Genomic DNA, 7284 nt, shown 5'->3' with positions numbered 1-7284 from the left:
TTTGGTTTTTATCAATATTGGGGAAAAAAAGATCTTAATCAGGTAAGGGAACACTAGGCCTGGCTCCCCAGAAGAGATTGAGTCTTGTTTTTCCTGTTCTTCTCATTTTTCTAAGTCATGGTGGGGAGCAGAGACACTTGAAATGAAAACTCTCAGGGAGCAGTAGAACGCCATCCTTCTAGGGGAATGAGTTGGACAGGGCCGAGGTTAGAGAGGGGACTAGAGCTCCCATGTCTGTTTACCTGGGTGTGGTAGAGGTTCCTGGAGTGGATCCCAAATACCATTATTCAGGGGTGGTGCTTTGGCTTATTTAGGTATTTCAGCACACCTGAGGAGAACAGTTTCTCAACATTGTGCACCAGATGCCTTCCATCTCTGTGTCTTTGGTATAATCGTCCCCCTTGTGTTAAGGCTAAGCTGGAAAGTGATGGTGAGCTTCTGAAAACCTCTGATCTGATGCTATCCCATCTGTGCTCAGCGACCAGAATCCTATTGAACGGAGCATAGGTGTTTCTAAAGCTCTGAGGATCTGTGCCCTTTTCCAGCAAAGGATGGCCGGGGGAAATAGCAACTAAGGACCTCACACAGGAAATCTTTGTTACTTGAGTTTTTCAGAGAAGAAACCATGGAAAATTATTTTATCCACTTTAAAAATGAATAACAGGGATGGAAAATTGACCTTAATTAATTGAATCCATAAAGGCATATTATTCATGAATAATGAATGTCTGCAGCTTGCCTAGAGAGAGGAGAGTGAGAGTTAAGTCCCAGATTCTCATTCTTTTCCTGTCTTTCAGCATCAGCAGAGAGCCAGGAGGAGGATCAAAGGTGGAACATGACAGGTAAGGTTCTGCCCACTCAACTCTGTGCTTTCCCAGGGTTAACCTTAAACTCTCCTTTCCATGACCACCCAGGTCCACAAGCTCTGAGCATGTCAGTTTCTAGAATGAGTCCTCAGAAACAGAGCCTTCAGAAGGGGGATCCAAAGGAGGGAAATTGGAACCTGGGAAGTTCTCGGATTCCCTGCTCTGACCCGCCATAGAAATGAAGAATGCAGGAGCTAGGCAATGGGGCTTGCCTGGTCTGCTCGGTGGTGGTGTGAGATGCAGTGTGCATGAGTCAAGTTCTCCAGAGAAACAGAGCCAATGGGATGTGTGGGCAGAGAGATTGATTTAAGGAATTGGCTCACGGGATTATGGAGGCTGGCAAATCCAAAATCTCCAGGGTGGGCTGGCGGGCTGGAGACCAGGTGGTTCGAGTTGCAGTTTGAGTCCCAAGGGCATCTGCTGGAAAATTCCTTCTTGCTTGGGGGAGTTCAGTCTTTTGTTCTATTCAGGCCTTTAACTGATTGAATAAGGGTCACCTGTATTATGGAGGGCGCTATGCTTTACTCGAGTGCACTGATTTAAAAGTTAGTCTTATCCAAGAGCACCTTCACAAACACATCCACTCTGTACAAGTTTTGACAACTGCATAGAGTCATATTATCTTAATTTTTTTAATTTTATATAACAAACAGCTGTTTTATTTTGTTTTGCACCAGCAAATTTCAGTTTCCATTTAAGGTGATATTTGAGACAAACCTTCCTTCTTTTTCTTCTTTATTGCTCCAGTCATAATACTAACTTTATCTCCACTCATGTCTTTATTTTAAACTATAAAACTTTTTCATACTTATGTGCTGAACTAGAAAAATAAGTTAATAATATTGTCCTCCTAAAAGCATTCATTTCAATTTAATTATCAATTAAACTTACATAGATATCATGATAACCTCTGGTGTTTCATTCAGATAAACACATTACAATGTTGCATTGGTGCATAGAAAAAAACCATTTGAACTGAATTAATCAATTGGCACTGACTAGATCAGCAATGTGCTTACATATGATGCTAAAAAGATGCACTAGCACCTTATATGTAGTACAATACATTACAAGATGCAAGTCAGAGCAAAATGGAAGACTAAAATTATATTAAATTGAAAAATAGTTTACACTGTCTGTTGATGGATATTTAGGTTGTTTCCATGGCTATTGTGAATAAAGCTGCAATGAACATAGGAGTACAGATATCTTTTTGAGATCCTGATTTCAATTCCTTTAGATATATACCCAGAAGTGGAATTGCTGGAGCGTATGGTAGTTTTATTTTTAATTTTTTTGAGGAACCTCCATACTGTTTTCCATAGTGGTTGTGATACCACCTCAACCAAGGTTGACATAAGGGAAGCCATATTGTGGAAAAGAAACCATATTGTAACTTTGAATGACTTCTAATTAACTAACCCTGACTCACCAGCCCCTTTGAATCTTTGCTTTAGTTTGCCTAGATAAGTAAGCATCTGTCTCTGAGGGATTTATAGGTTCCCATAGATTTTATGGCCCCTCCCAGCTGTGATAAGATGATAACTTTGCTCTTTCAAGTTCCTTAGGAATGTGATGACCCCCGGGTAGAGAGTCTATACTGATAGACATCATCAATGACAACTGAACAATTAGGGTATAGGGCTAGGGTATAGGGCGTTGCTCTTTGCTCAGTCTATGATGTATATCCAGTAAAACAAAAGACTATCAGGAACTAAGACCATATGTCTGCCCCTACCCAGAGATCAGATGGAGGCCCCACCCAGAGACCAACCCCATATATAACTGGCCTGTAGTCTTTGTTCTGTAAGATGGTTCTTTTGGACATTAGTCAGCCATCTTCCCTCTTGCTAGCAAGCTGTAATAAAAAACTCTTTCTCTCCTACCACCTTGCCTCTTGACTATTGGCATGTCCTGCAGTGGACAGATGACCCCCCTTGGGCGGTAACAGTAGCACCAATTTACATTCCCACCAACAGTGCACAAGGGTTCCTCTCTGTCCACATCCTCACCAACACTATTGTCTTTTGGGTTTTTTGATAATAACCTTCCTTCTCCAATGAAGACATACAAATGGTGAACATGTGCATGAAAAGGTGCTCAGCAGCACTAATGATTAGGGAAATGCAAATCAAAACCACTTCAGCTTTGGGCCAAGGCCACAAACTTTCTGGGAAGTCCCCAGCCAACATCTGAGCATGGAGGGATTCTAGGACCTGGCCGTTTTGGCAGGACACTTGTAATCAGCAGTCTTCTGTCTGTAGTTCCTGTTGGGCTGGTCAAGAGTTTGTTGAGAGCTGTCCTGCCCAGTCTTGCCCCTTCCCTACTTTCCTTTCACAAGGGTCAGATCTGCACTGTCATCTAGTGGCTTTTCTTGCCCCAAACTGCATCCTTCTCCTTTTGTCTTTCACAGGCATCACCACTCTTCTCCCTCAATAAACCTTTTGCTCTCCAAATTCCGTTTCCATGTCTGCTTCCAACGGACACAATTCCTTACATTGTTTCCTTGTCTCCCTCTCTGTGATTGCTTGAAAGTTGTAGTGTCTCCTATCTTTTTAGGGGAGCTTTTTAGATTCTCTGGCAGTAGAACCTCACATATTTCTACAATCAATTTGCTGAAATCTACTTTGATAAAGTTTATATTATCAAGAACTCTCAGATGATATATCTATGTTCTCATCTTCTGAACTCTTATTTTCCTTTCATGGTAATAATCACAGATTTAAAATATCACCTAATCAAATAATTCTAGAGTTGTAGCTGCCTTGCCCAACCTTGTTCTTTTATAGATGCCATGATTTAGCTGAGGGCCAGAGCAGCTAAGTGATTCATCTCAAATTGCCAGAGCTATAAAATGAATTTCCTACGTAAGTTAATTGTCTCAAGAGAATTTCTTCACTTTCTTGACATTTCTAATCAGAAAGTGTCAGATCCTAGCCCTAGACTGCTCATTTACTAATCTTATTAAATTACTTCCTACTGTATTTAACTAAGATTATTTTATTTCTCTGAGGTTTGATAAATTAGCCCCCTATATGGAATGAGCACCTTCTCCTTGAGGGTATATAGTCCATAGCCCGGGGAAGGCTCTTTGTCAATGGCTAGATTAGCAAGGGCAAGATGATCATGGAAGCCCACTTGTGTATATATAAACACACACACACACAAACACACACACACACATATTTATTTAATTAGGCTATGCCAGCAAGTTAATATAGAGTGCAGTGTCAAAAGACATAAAAGTGTTAATTAATAATGATAAACGAATTTTGATAACCTACGCAATGTTTTCTAACAGCATCCTTTTTTTTCTTTGTTCTATCCATAGGCCCCTCTCTCTTTCTTCATCCAAATGGCTACTGCTCTGATTGTCCATTATTCGATCAACTATTAACCCCAGGGAACAAAATCTAGAATTTCCTAGGAAGGCATTATTAGCCTCTTTTCCTGCAGACATTGTGGTGCATCTTGGGAAGAGAAACTCAAATTAGCTACCAAAAGGTAAGATAGGACTGGGGGGTACCTACTCAGACTTGGGTAGGAGGCAAGAGGGTGGCAGTTTATAACAATTATACTTTACAGTCTTGAAAGGATTAAACACATACACACCCAGTTAATTTTCCCCTGGGAGGCATGCGAGCGATTTTCTTCCCCTAAGTAATTCTGTCAAATGTATCCATGTTTTCATTAACTGCTGAAATAATTTTTTCTATTCATTGTAGGGCTATACTGTACTTTTTTTGTGTTAATAAGTATTTATCCTCTTACCTTATACTATTACAATCATTAACTGTGGTGTGTAAATGTACTAGTTATTACTGTCTAACTTCTGTTGAAAAAAGCACAATAAGAGAGTGAAGGTGAAAAAAACATTATATAAAAAGCACGCCGGCAGAGTTTTCTGCCAAGTAGCAGGGCACTGCATTCATGACATTTAGTTTCTGTGCCCAACAGCTATGTCCTGTGGTTTTATTGAAAGAGAATACCGATCAGCCCAGGGAACATAATACTCTGGAGAACTGCACATCTTGGAATTGAAGAAAATGAGAAATTGGAGGGAAAATATCCACGAGTTTCTTTTTCTCTCTGTCCTTCCTTCCTACCTCCCTTCCTCCTTTCTTTCCTTCTTTCCTTCCTTCCTCCCTATCTCCTTTCTTTTCTTCTTTCCTTCCTTTCTTCCTCCATTCCTCCCTTCCTTTCTTCCTTCCTTCCTTTCTTCTTTCTGTTTTGGAAAAAATTCAACGGTGAGCTAGGAAGGCACCAGATATAAGATACAGGTAAGATGTGATAGTTGGTTACCATACAGAAAAAATGCACAACCCAAGAACTAACCATAAGGAAAAGTGAAATTACACGCTAGTAAATGAAACAAAAAAACAAAAAAAGCATTAAGGGAGAACAAATGCATGGATGCATGGCTACATGATTCAGTTACCGGAAAAAAAGGAATCTCATAGCTGTCAAAGCACTTCAGGGATGTTGTGGTTAAGCAATATCTTGAATATGACTTTTTTTTGTACACAATATTTTAAATGAAACAAAATCTGGGGAGAATGTAGCAAGTGCAGCCTTTTCACTATGCAGTATGTTAATGTGTCAGATTGGTTGTGCAGTGGAACAGCTTGAAGGAATGGCAGTATTTTAATAATATTATATGTTAACCTGGCCTTTATAAATAATCTGTTTACCTGCAAGATGTTATTAGCTTAAGTACACAAAATGTAACTTCTATAAGATATTTATCCCCCTTTGTTTTTTATTTGTATTAACAAAGTAGCATTTAAGTCTTTCTTAAGGAGACAGAATTAGATTAGATTTTGAGGAGGGGAATGTTGACTACTGAAGATAAAAAACTGAGATGACTGTAGATCTGTCATGGTTGAATGTAATTCATTCTGGTAATTCTTGATCATTTCTTATTTTTTGACCACAAGGATTAAAAAAACACATGTTGACTCAATTTCTTAGTATTTGCAAACTAAAGTCAACAATAATGGAGCATCTTGGAGATATATATACGCAGTCCTGCTTCTTTCTCTTGGACCGTTCTAAAAGCCATTTCACAGGCATTGTTAAAGAAAGGCCATTGGCATGGATGAAGAATCTGAAGTATAGAAAACATGTCTGTGATTGGCTCCAAGCTACACTTATTTATGCTTCTTGTACAGGGTGCATTAAAAAAATCTACATGTTTCTACTTCCTGTTAGTGTTTTCCCTTTTTCCATCGAATAATTTCTGTCTTTATATAAACAGTCTATGTTGATTGACTTAAAAATTCCTGGATCCAACTGTCACTGCAAAGGCGACTATCCTGGCGGCTGCATCACAGCCCCCACCAACATTTCCTCTAAAACCGATGTAGGTCTTGTCCACCACAATGAATTATGCATAACCGGAGGGCTATTTCTTGGCATGAAAAAAATGTGACACGTTAGATTAAAATTAAATATTGAGTAGGCTTTCTCCTAGAGACATGAATTAAAGAAAGATGCTTTTTTTTTCACCAGTGAAGTATGGAGGCCTTCAGTTGTGTGTGTTTGCACAAAGGAATTTGTTACAACATGGTGCACGATGCTGAATACCTAACGCCCGGCTCAGCCCTCCACTGCTGGTTGGTTTCAGAAGGAAGTCCCAGCAGTTCTCAGAAATGACTTGGTGATCAGGATCTTTCAGTAGGCTTTACTGCTTTTTCCACACACCTCTTATGGCTTTTAGCTAAGTGAGGCCTGCCTTTAACTCACAGGCTGTCATTAGGTGCAGTTCTGAAGCAAATTATAATAATAATGATGTCAGCCACAAAACTCAGACTAAAACTCCCTAAAAGAAGACCCTTTCCCCTCCTCAGTCCAGTGAGCAGGCACACTGAAGAGAAAGAGCCTAGTGAGAGAACATTCCGGAGCAACATGCAGGAACATGCAGGAGCCACTCTGATGGGCCTGGGAAGGGAGAGAAGGAAATGCAACAGCCACTGGGCCAACTAGCAAAGCTTCTCAGAAAATATCAACTCCAAATTTAACTGCATTGGTTTATTTCCTTATTCATTCCTTCTTCCCTCTTTTTAGTAACACATTGTAAGAGAATTAAAATATGGTCTCTACTTTTCAAAGCAAAACAAACCAAGTACCAAAAAAGAAGTTGTTTAGAATATGCCCATTGCAAACTTGACCCCCCAAAGGGCTCCAGTCTTTTGATGATCCTGGATTAGAATCTCTTAGGTCCTTCTCACGATACTGTAGCTGACATTATGTCCTGAGACTTGGCTAGCGATGGAATAGGTCATTTCTGTTGCAGGGATGGGCATGTAACTGGGTGTTTATTCCTCAGCAAACTAGTTTCCTTTGCCTAGACAGGCATGCTGTCTCTGATGGTGTTCCACTGCCCCCTGAGGGCCTCTAAGTGTAATAAAAGCGAATG

General features: G+C 40.0%; 1 long non-coding RNA gene across 1 annotated transcript; it reads left to right on the top strand.

The window, feature by feature from the left end:
- Nucleotides 1-366: 366 nt before the first annotated feature.
- Nucleotides 367-4360, top strand: LOC124240616 (uncharacterized). Its single transcript, XR_006888957.1, has 3 exons — nt 367-430; nt 798-842; nt 4198-4360. It is a non-coding gene; the product is annotated as an uncharacterized LOC124240616 (long non-coding RNA).
- Nucleotides 4361-7284: the final 2924 nt, after the last annotated feature.

This window comes from Equus quagga, chromosome 6, assembly GCF_021613505.1.
Source record: "Equus quagga isolate Etosha38 chromosome 6, UCLA_HA_Equagga_1.0, whole genome shotgun sequence".
Taxonomy (NCBI): Eukaryota; Metazoa; Chordata; class Mammalia; order Perissodactyla; family Equidae; genus Equus; species Equus quagga.
The sequence above is the reverse complement of the archived record's forward strand: the minus strand, read 5'-3'. Positions and strand labels throughout refer to the sequence as shown.